Here is a 12,069-nt window from a genome sequence, read left to right on the forward strand (position 1 = left end):
TGCAACCGTATCAAGACCCTTACACCCAACTTCGATGCTGAGGCTCAATGGAGAGTCACATGGAACATTTTGCTCAAAACAAACTGCTTGTCATTTATCCTGTTGAGGAGCCACCGTTTTGATTTGTGTCGGAAAGACTGGTGCAGATTGAATCGCATCAGGACATCTCATGGGAGATGTGGACAAACCCCCTTTAAATGGAAAATGAGGCAAACACCTGTATGCAACTGTGGTCACCAGGCACAAAGAATAGTGCACATCATATCTGAGTGTCCCCTTTGTTCTTTTGCTGGGGCCCTGAAGGATATTCAGCAGCGCACTTCTGCGGTAATGTGCTGGTTGTCAAATTTAGATATAAATTTGTAGTTGTTGCTACCTACCCAAGCCACATGAAAGAAGAAGAAGATAGTAGAACCTCAGATTTACAAACACCTCGGGAATGGAGGTTGTTCGTAACTCTGAAATGTTCGTAACAAAACGTTATGGTTGTTCTTTCAAAAGTTTACAACTGAACATTGGTTTAATACAGCTTTGAAACTTTACTATGCAGAAGAAATGCTGCTTTCCCTTTATTTTTTAGTAATTTACATTTAGCAAGTACAGTACTGTATTGCTTTTTGTGTGTGTGTGTCTCTGCTGCTGCCTGATTGCATACTTCCAGTTCTAAATGAGGTGTGTGGTTGAGCGGTCAGTTCGTAACTCTGGTATTAGTCACTCTGAGGTGAAACTGTATCCCCATAACCACCTTCTATGTGCTCTTTCCCTTCATCCTTCTAATCTTTTTCTCTGTTTCCTCTCCTGTCTTCCCACGTTTAGTTTAGACTGGAAGCTCTTCTGGTCAGGGGTTGTCTTTAATTACACCTCTACCCTGATATAATGCGACCCGATATAACACGAATTTGGATATAACGCGGTAAAGCAGTGCTCCGGGGGGGCGGGGCTGCACACTCCGGCGAATCAAAGCAAGTTCGATATAATGCAGTTTCACCTATAATGCGGTAAGATTTTTTGGCTCCCGAGGACAGCGTTATATCGGGGTAGAGGTGTACCATGTTAAGTGCTATGCACACCTGTGGTGCTATATGTAGAGATGTTAGTCATAATTACACATACTAAGGCTGAGGCATTCAAAGTTGTCAAATTGTGAACCACTTAAAGCTGAGATCCTCTTATGGCAGTTCCCCTCACTATCCCACACATTCTTTGTGGCATCATTAATGCCTGGGTATGATGATGGTGTGGCTTTTTTAAAGTAAATTTGCAAAGTATTAAGGAGAAAAGATTTAAAAAATAACTGCTTTAATGAGCTGGATAGCTACTTGGTTATATTCTCCCCATTTTGTAGTTGAACTATTACCTTTCCCTCCTTGCAGGATGTTAACCTTAATTCCCTGAAGCTTATCAGTCTTTAGGTTCTAAGCACCAGCCTAACTGAAGGAACTCTGCTCGAAAACTGACACATGCCCAATTGCAAGTTTTTAGAATGGCAAACCCAATTCTTGTTTCAATTGCACATTCTTCAGAGGTGTGATGGAAGCAGCTCTGCTAACTAATTGAAGGTGCCTCACAAACCACAGTTGTACACAGTTGTACACAACTATGAGCAATGTGGCCTAGTTAATTATAAGAGTTCCCAGGAACATGGCATATTTTGTCTCTTGATAGCCACGTATTTTTTTTTCTGGGAATTATCATCTATACACATATTGAACTATCACAGGAATGATTATCAGCATTGTTTCTCTCCACAGCCAGCCAGACTGTAGTAATATCCCAAGGGATTCTAATATCTGAAAAACAGGACATACGTATATTGCTCCTGCAACAGTTGATGACATTAGCAACTCATACAATGCAGGAACTAAATTCCCCAGATCCTTTCTTGGTGCTTGGTGTTAATGATTCCAGAGACTATTACAGAATATCTTAAGTTACACCCTGATGCACTCTCCCAGGCTCTGCTCACAAAGAAAGATCAATCTGTTTGGTATGCCAAAATGGGAAACCACTCACTGTAGAATGTGCAGGTTTTTCTGCATGATCTGCCATTTTAATAAGAGTTAACAATGTTGTCAATTAAATTATTGTCATTGTTATGCTTCAATGTTAACAGCCACTGAAACAAACCGGGGCAAGTCATGCTTCTCCGAATCATTGTTTCAAGTTGTCTGTGGAATCATGGAGATATCACTGCACTGTTAGACTTGGTTCACGTTTGAAAAATTTTCAACCATAAGAGCTAGAGAGTATATGTTAATTGAAAGTTTAGAGTTTGGAGCACAAGATGATAGCCTCTTTAAAAAACAAACAAAAAGTGCTGTCTTGCCAAGCCAGTGGGAGCTATTCTAGTGTGACCCTTGCTTGAAACCCTGCACTCAGGTAGGTGAAGGAAGGACTGATTTTATGGACCATTGTTTTATTTTTTAGTGTCATATTAGTGACAACATACAGCAGTCATTACAAGGGAAGAAATTTCATTTTAAACCCTGTTTTTTAAGATGTTTATAACTTTCTGGGGAAGTGGGGGAATGGCTGATATTCCCCCCCCCCCATCAGTTCAAAGCTGAATTTTTAATTTTTTTTAACACTTTTTGTTCAGTAATTTTGAATTAACAGATCATGATAATAGAAGTCTTTCCCAGCACACTCTTTTTTGCATTCTCATAACTCCAAAATTTAAACTTGCTATGGACTTAGTTGTCAATAAAGATGGACACCATGGATTGGTTGGTCAAAACTTAATGCAAAAATTGTATTTAAAATTGTGTACTACATGTGTTTGGTATTCCTCTTTCCACTAAGGGCCAAATTCTGTCAATTCCGCCTATCCCCATGGACTAAATGAGAACCATCTATGTAGAATGGGACTGAATTTTGCCCTAAGATTTTAACTCTATAGTAAGGCAGTTCACCATTCCCGGCCAATGGGAGCTGTGGGAAGCGGTGGCCAGCACATCCCCGAGGCCTGCCGCTTCCTGCAGCTCCCATTGGCCGGGAATGGCGAACTGTGGCCACTGGGAGCTGCGGGGGGGCAGTGCCAGCGGACGGTCAACGTAAACAAAATGTCTCGCTGTCCCCCAGCGGATGGGCTGCGTGCCGAAAGTTGCGGCCCCCTGCTGTAACTTATGCCAGAGCTAGGCTTAAATCAGGGAGCCAGCTTGTCCCGCCTACCCTCCCCATGTGCCAAGTGGCTCTCAGACATAGAGGAGAATTGAGCCCCAGTTTATTACAGAACCCATTGTTATTATGTGGGTTGGGGACTGTTTTGCCTCAATTACTATTACTCTGTCTTGAATAACATGCTTTCCTTATGGAGACTGGGAATTTTAATGTACCCGTATGTTCAGTTTATACTGAGCAGCAAAGAAAGTTTTCATGTAGTTCAGTTTGGAAGAATTGAAACTCAACATATTAAACACTGTGGTTTAACACATTTGGGACATGTCTGTCATGAAAGATTGCTGTTTTTGGACCTGCTCTGAAGTCCATTGAAGACTGTGGAAAGATTCTATTGACTTCAGTGGACTTTGGAACAGGCCGTTTATGAATATTGAATGAATAACTTGTCTTTGCTTTTAAGACCCTTGATGCTGTCCCTGTCCTGTCACCTCTTGGTTAGCATCTAGCCTTCAACCTCTGCTTTCCCTCAGATACCATTGTGCTTTTCCCAATGTTGCCCCTGGGAGGAGCGTAGTGGAAAAATCTGCAACACCACTATATTGTCCTTCTTGAAATTCCTGCTTAAAACTTACCATTGTGATGCATTCTCTCCCCCCCCCCCCCCATAAAAAGACAGTGGCTAGGAAGCTAGTGTGTTGTGACTGCTGTTTATTATTCTAATCATAATTGTCTCATTGATTCCTTGTGTGTGTCATCCCCTCCTCCCTATCTGTTTGTTGTATCCACTTATTGATACGCTTAGATTGTAAATTCTTTGGTACAGGGACTGTCTATTCATGTTGCATGTCCTGTGCCTAGCACTAATAAGGTCCAAGCCTTGATTGGGGCCTCTACATGCTTCCTTACTACAAAATATAAATAATAATAGAGGAATTAACTGTGAACTGCAAGACCTCAAAATTTCTGGTAACCCATATACCAAAGCCTTGCACAAAACATTTACAGGAAGAATGAAATGCTGTTTCACATTAAGCAAATAATACACCTAAAATTATTTAGCTCAGAGAGGAGTCTGAAATCACAATGTCATGGTGAAGGTGCACAACAATATATAGCCATGGATTGGTGTTTATGACATTGGAATTACTATCTTAAATTGAGGTCTAATCAGGCTGCATATAACATGATAGACTCTTTGCTGATTTTAGGTGTGTGGCATTTGGTTTATCCATATTCTAGCTATCATTTGGAGTTGTAGTGAGAATCACATCTTGAAATGCTATGAAAGCTATGTGATTGTAAGAACAATCACATTGGACTGATCCAGCCAGGGAAGGTGATCTATTGTCTTTGATGTACACTTCCATGTACAATGAGTATGTCACATTGCAAAGTGCATGGGGTCCGCTGATAAGTATTTAACAGGACTAATTAAAATGGCTAAGCTGGGCATGTCTCTGTACTCTTTGTGCATAGAATTTTCAATGTAAGATTTATTTTTTGCAACTAAGGTAAGACATAATGCTGGTTCATAAACATGAAATTTGTTATTTTACTTAGCATCCTTCAAACAAATCTGGGGAGATGAACACAGTTTGTGATATCAGACTTTCCTTGTAAATTTTGTCCAGAACTTTGTCACAAACACTTTTTTTTTAATTCCTTTGATAGTGGGTGTGAGACACAATGAACCCTGTTCAGGGGAACAAAGTGTGACCAAATAAAGGCAGTTGTGGTTATGCTGGAGTATTGCTATGACCACATTTAGCAGAGATGCAGTATTTGAAAATCCACATCTAGGCAGATATATGCAAATATGTATACATATGGGATCCAATAAGGATATGACCTCTTTTGTATGATGAAATCGATTTGTGATTTGGAGTTAATGTCCAAAAAGTAATAATTTAGCTTGTGGGATCAAAAATAGAAAGATACAGATTGTTCCATGTTTTCTTATAAGAAATAATTATGCAGCAGAAGACACATGAGGCTGTAGGTTCATAATCACCTTCATGTGGTAGCGGGTCTCTTACTGTATGATCGCTTTCCCTTTGCTCACTTTCTGAAATGTTGCACAATGCTTTTAAAGATATGCTGTATTGCTATATCTGTCTTTATAACTTTAAATGTAAACTTCAAAAAATGCACAGTACAGTCTGTATGTATTCTAAAAATGGAAAACATAATGAGATATATTTCTATAATTTATGCTTCTTTTTTTGAATGTTATGCCAGACAACATCATTGATGTGCTCTTGGTCACTAATGCTTTCTCCTGCACCCAAAGAAGTAAATAGGGGTCATTGGCTTCAAGTGGAGCAGAATCGAGCCCTCAGTTTCTAGCATTGCACATGTGGGATCTGGTGGCAACTCTCTTCCCCAGCTTGTCTAATAGAGTCCTAATTTAAGTGTTACAGCACACAACAAAGCTCACCTGTTTAATCAGACTGTTGCTGTGATTCTAGGTGTGGAATTTTTTACTCCTTAATTATTGGCAAGCCAGTTGAATGTATATCAGTAAAAACAGACATTTCAACCAAAATAATGAACTAAGTCAGAGAAAGTCTTGTACAACAGAACAAAAGTTTCTTGAAGGACAATATCTTGTTCTACATTCATTCTAGAACCTTCCCAGAGTGCCTAATTGTTTGCTTTGTTTCCTCATAGATGAGTCGACTCCTAAGGAAGTCAGCAGGGTAAGTACTGCTTACAGATGTCTCTCTATCCCACACTAGAAAAACAAAAAAGAGGTCTCTGTGGCCCACTGGTCACTTGAGGTAACTTTCTTTCAGTCTCTGATCAAGGCTGTGCTCTATTCCCTGAATGAATCAGATGTCCAGAGAAGTGTATCTAACTGACAACTTGCAGAGCAATTAAAAACAAAATCCTAGCATTCAAAACATTTGATTAGTTGTAAATGAGTGAAGTTCACTACTTTTCATTAGCAAAATAAGGGAGCGTATACAGGAGTTACTGGTATGATCCCATGTGAACAAGGCTGCTTAAACGAAAACAGGAAATTCATAGCAACTTTGAACTTTCTGATTAGTTGTAAATATGACTACCCACTACTTAATCAGTATTACTACCATGAGAGATGTCATGCATGATACTATTGAAGAGGAAACAAGGCAAGGATTATGTCCTGTATAATTCTGCCCTTTGAGATATGGTAGGGTACAGACGAACTAAATTCATTGACGTAAAATATTTTGCAATCTATTGAATGAAAACTAATGTGACACAACTTCAGTGTTTGAGAATGATGTATTTCTTTCTGTCTCAGTGTCCTATTTATTTGGGAGATATATACAGTGAACAAATACTTCATGTTGAATGAGTTACCATAATCTACCATGTAGTATCTTGTGATAACTAGGTGGTGATGTCTTTTTGTTCCCATGTTATATCCTGATATTTTGGTCAATAATTCTGCTCTATTTGCATTCTTAACCTTCCATCTGCCACACAAAGAAATGGTTGCCACCTTCTTTATTCCTTCTAAAAACACTTCTCTGCTCTGCCCTTTGTCACTGTTGACTCTCTTCCACCAATGACATTATCCTGTCTGTCTTGTGTCATCAGCCAGACATAGATATAATCATGTCATCAAGGGACATCAACAGCCTTTTCTACACTTTGCTTATGAATGGTGGATTTGTTTGATGTATCAGCCCTAGCCAAAGGATGGTCTTTTTCAGTGCCCTCTTTCTTTCACACCTATTAATGCTGCCCTCACAGAGGGGAAAAAAATGGAACATCAGCCCAATAACCATCAATCTTATGATAACTTTGAATAAGATAAAGGTAGAAAGTTTTATAGTCAATCAAGTTCAGTATCTCTTTCAATCAAAATATTTGTATACATTTTTTCTCAAGATTTACAAATGTTATTTTATTTTGTTGATACATTTTTCATATAGCAACTTTAACTTTTAACAGTATCAAAAGTTACCACAGAAGACTAAAACATAGAAAAACAAAATCTAGAGTAACAATTCTATTACTTTAAATGAAATTTAAGTATATACTGCACTTAAAGGTAAAACCAACAGTGATCAGTTTATTATTTAAGCATATTTTCAATACATTTGCCATCCAAACCTTTTAGTATATCTGTCTGTGAGGGAGAAGTGATGATAAAATAACCTTTTAAGTAAACCTTCTGCCCAGAAATAGGTTAGAATCTTTTAAATGGGTGGAAATTTAAAGATTAAGGACTTACTTTAAAGTCAATCTTTCCAAATTTCTTAAACATTACTAAGATCACAATGTCTTGACATGATTATAATCCTTATAACAATCACACAGCATAAAATAAAAGTTAGACAAAGAGGAGGAAATAAGAAAAGCATTGTGTAGCATTAGTTACTTTCCTGACACTATCCCGGTATTTAAGTTATTAATATAAATAATTATACATGTGTAAATTAATTACTCTCAAACAAATCCAGTAGCATCAGTGTCTGAATCAAGACTAGCCTTTCAGGTTTCAGTTTCACACCCGGGATTGTATTGTACATCTGCAGTTTTCATCTTCACTGTGGTCTGAGTCCTTGTGGGGGGTAAGTCTGGTAGAGACTATTTATCCAAGATATATGTGAAATTTGTTGAAGTCCCAGGGATTACATGCACAGTATTTAACTTTTTGAACCCAACTACTGAGTGCAAATTGTGTATTGTAATCTTGAAACACCATATTTTGGCTTACGAAAGAAATAAGCATTGTACAATTCATCTTTTCCAGGCAAGCACGTACAAAACTGTTAGTCACAGCAAATTATATATATATAATATATAAAATATATATAATTTGCTGTGGCTATCGGAAAGATGTTTCTATGGCAAGAGTCCTAGACTGTTGTGTTTTGAGAAGTAGCTCAACCAATCACCACCCTCACGCTACAGCTAATTTCATTGGTTGTAATCAGTGATATGAGGAAGACTGAACAGATTGTGGGTTGCTTGGTCCAATTGCCACAGTTCTTCAGGCGTTGATTTGCCACTCATACAACTCAACATTAACTCCCTATCACAATCCACACAAAGGAACACAAAATTTCCCAGCATAACCCACACGCAAATCAACGCACAAACCCCCAGCACAGTCCCCAGACAAAAATCAGTCAAACCACCCACAAAGCAATACAACCAGCACACACAGTGAACCCAGACACACACTGACCCTCACTGCAACATGCACCTCTCATTCACCACCCACACAAGTCAACATAAATCTCCCAGCACAATACACACATTTGCCCAAGTCATCAGTTTAAGGCTTGTTAGAGCTATCTGGGCATGGAGTCTAGAACCTTCTACGCCTACCACCTCCCTAACTAGCTGCCAGTATGGAGAGTTATGCGAAAGTCACTTGATTGAGCTCTGCATGCATCAAACCTAGATTCATTAAAATGACCGTGGTGTGGGAGGGGTAACTAGTGAGAGGGGTGTGTAACTGCTGTTTTTCAAACCAAAATCATAGAAAAGAAGAAACACTACCTCACTCATCTCAGACCAATCTGAACCTAACTGTAATTTGTCATATTTACCATATAAAAGCGTAAACTTGAGCGGCGAAGCCAAAGGTATCGTGTGTGTGTGTAATTCTGAGTATTGAATTTTTCCCTTAGTTTCCTCCAAAACATCCCCTACAGTGGGAGAAATGTATGCCTTTTTAGTTTTTCTAGTTTGTGTAAAATCAGAATCTATATCTGAATAAATAAAAGTTCCTGAGAATGGAGGCATTTAGTTTCCTTCCCTGTAGTTATATTTCTCATAATGGAGAGAATTATCTGGTCTCAACATTACTCATTAGGTTAGCCTTACCAATTTCACAGCAATACAGGCATCTTAAGTACTTCCCCCCGATCATCCCTTCCTTCCTCCTTGCTTTGAATTAGGATTCCTTTTATGAATCTGCTGCAGTACCATACTGTTATTACAGATGAAATCTTCTGAAGCTGAAACTATGTAAACTAGTTAGAAGAGACAGGTAGCACCACTGTAGATTGTAAATTTAATAGAATAAAGACTATAACATCTACAGTCTGTTTTATCAAAAACATTTTGATATATAGGAAAAGTTTTTCCAAGCCAGATGCTTCCTGTTATGGGAAATAAAATCTACAAGTAAGGAAACTAATTTTCTCTTTCTCAGTCATGGATAGTCATGTATCTGGACATTGCTTACGGGAAGTAACAAGAAGTAGGCCGATTCCTAGAGTGACAGCTAGTTCCCAAAATAAGTGGTAGGGCTGCAAGTAGCAATCTGCACCTCCCTCCAGTTCCCGCTCCCCCGAGGTTGATTGTATTTTTGAAGTGAAAAACTGGGGCACTTTACAGAAAAGGAAAGTGTTGGAGAAAATAATAGTTTTACAGTGTTACTCCTTAAGTGTTCTCTCTTAAACCAATTTCTGCTCCTCCAATCTAGCTCTGATCCTACCATCTCCTGTCCAATTCACACACAATCTCATTCATAACTTGACTCCCCACCAACCTAACACATACTCTTCCAGCTCGCAGCCTCCCAAATCCTCACCAGCTCAAGAAATAGCCCTCCACATACTCACTCTCGTCTTCCTACTTAAGTATCAGAGGGGTAGCCGTGTTAGTCTGTATCCACAAAAACAACGAGGAGTCTGGTGGCACCTTAAAGACTAACAGATGTATTTGGGCATAAGCTTTCCTGGGTAAAAAAAAGCTTTCAGATGCATGGAGTGAAAATTACAGATATAGGCATAAATATATATTGGCACATGAAGAGAAGGGAGTTCATAGAATCAAATATCAGAGGGGTAGCCGTGTTAGTCTGAATCTGTAAAAAGCAACAGAGGGTCCTGTGGCAGCTTTAAGACTAACAGAAGTATTGGGAGCATAAGCTTTCGTGGGTAAGAACCTCACTTCAGACTTGCATCTGAAGAAGTGAGGTTCTTACCCACGAAAGCTTATGCTCCCAATACTTCTGTTAGTCTTAAAGGTGCCACAGGACCCTCTGTTGCTTTTTTCATAGAATCAAAGAATATCAGGGTTGGAAGGGACCTCAGGAGGTCATCTAGTCCAACCCCCTGCTCAAAGCAGGGCCAATCCCCAACTAAATCATCCCAACCAGGGCTTTGTCAAGCCTGACCTTAAAAACCTCTAAGGAAGGAGATTCCACCACCTCCCTAGGTAACCCATTCCAGTGCTTCACCACCCTCCTAGTGAAAAAGCTTTTCCTAATATCCAACCTAAACCTCCCCCACTGCAACTTGAGACCATTACTCCTTGTTCTGTCATCTACTACCACTGAGAACAGTCTAAATCCATCCTCTTTGGAACCGCCTTTCAGGTAGTTGAAAGCAGCTATCAAATCCCCCCTCATTCTTCTCTTCTGCAGACTAAACAATCCCAGTTCCCTCAGCCTCTCCTCATAAGTCATGTGCTCTAGCCCCCTAATCATTTTTGTTGCCCTTCGCTGGACTCTTTCCAATTTTTCCACATCCTTCTTGTAGTGTGGGGCCCAAAACAGGACACAGTACTCCAGATGAGGCCTCACCAATGTCGAATAGAGGTGAATGATCACGTCCCTCGATCTGCTGGCAATGCTCCTACTTATACAGCCCAAAATGCTGTTAGCCTTCTTGGCAACAAGGGCACACTGTTGACTCATATCCAGCTTCTTGTCCACTGTAACCCCTAGGTTCTTTTCTGCAGGACTGCTGCCTAGCCATTCGGTCCCTAATCTGTAGCAGTGAATGGGATTCTTCCGTCCTAAATGCAGGACTCTGCACTTGTCTTGTTGAACCTTATCAGGTTTCTTTTGGCCCAATCCTCTAATTTGTCTAGGTCACTCTGTATCCTATCTCTACCCTCCAGCGTATCTACCACTCCTCCCAGTTCAGTGTCATCGGCAAACTTGCTGACGGTGCAGTCCACGCCATCCTCCAGATCATTAATGAACCTTACAACCCAGAACCTTACAAGTGGAGAGCCAATGTTGAAGGCCTGTGGCATGTAGGAGTTTAGATAGTTTACTGTCCTTTTTACTCTGTAGAGAAGTAAAGTGTGTGTTGTAAATGGCTTGTCTTGTTTTTGTAAAGTCCAGCCACGTGGAAGTTTGTGTGGAAGGTTGGTTTTGTGTGAGAGTCTCTAATTTTGAGAGCTCATTCTTGACCTTCTCCTGTTTGTTGTACAGGATGCTGATCAAGTGGTTCCTCAGTTTCTTTGAGAGTGTGTGGCACAGTCTCTCACCATAGTCAGTGCAGTATGTCGATTGCAATGGATTTTTTACTTTCAGTACATTTCGTATGATGTTCATCTGTTTGCACTTGGAGAGGAAGATGATGTCTGTCTGTATCTGTGCGAGTTTTTTCATGAAGTTGATGGATCTCTGTCCCCATATCTACTCTAGCGACACCATGATAGGACCCAACCACACCAGCCACACTATCAGTAGGCTCATTCACTTGCACATCTACTAATGTGATATATGCCATCATGTGCCAGCAATGCCCCTCTGCCATGTACATTGGCCAAACCGGACAGTCTCTACATAAAAGGATAAATGGACGCAAATCAGACATCAGGAATGGTAACATATAAAAGCCAGTGGGTGAACACTTCAGTCTCCTGGACACTCAATAACAGTGGGAAATAGTTTGTAGAATGTATTTTGCTACCCTTAGGAGGTCTCTTACGGAATGCTGTGCAAGTTGATGTATGTTTTATATGATCCATCAAGCAACTGAGTACTGGAGGCCTTCGAGTTTTTTTTTTTTTGGCTTTCCATGAAGAATAAGGTCTCTGACTTTCTCTGTTTTAATCCAATGTAGATGGACTTTTTAAAGCTGATTTCACATCCAGAGTATAAACATTAAAGAGAGAAACAGATTGGTTTAAGTGGAACTCTGGTTTCTGTTTGTGTGCAAAGTGAGAAGAAAAAAATAAAGATGGGGTTCTCCAAAT

The 12,069-nt window shown here is 39.7% G+C and overlaps 1 protein-coding gene across 1 annotated transcript in view; it reads left to right on the top strand.

Moving 5' to 3' along the window:
- The window catches only part of PDE10A (phosphodiesterase 10A), a 548,175-nt gene that overhangs the window by 431,544 nt on the left and 104,562 nt on the right, over positions 1–12,069 (top strand). The window contains exon 3 of the mRNA XM_026649717.1: positions 5,791–5,819. The gene's annotated coding sequence lies outside the window, so the exon portion shown is untranslated. The remainder of the gene's footprint in view (positions 1–5,790; positions 5,820–12,069) is intronic.

The sequence above is a fragment of the Terrapene carolina genome, unplaced genomic scaffold (assembly GCF_002925995.2).
Source record: "Terrapene carolina triunguis isolate 2854851 unplaced genomic scaffold, T_m_triunguis-2.0 Scaffold85, whole genome shotgun sequence".
Classification (NCBI taxonomy): Eukaryota; Metazoa; Chordata; order Testudines; family Emydidae; genus Terrapene; species Terrapene triunguis.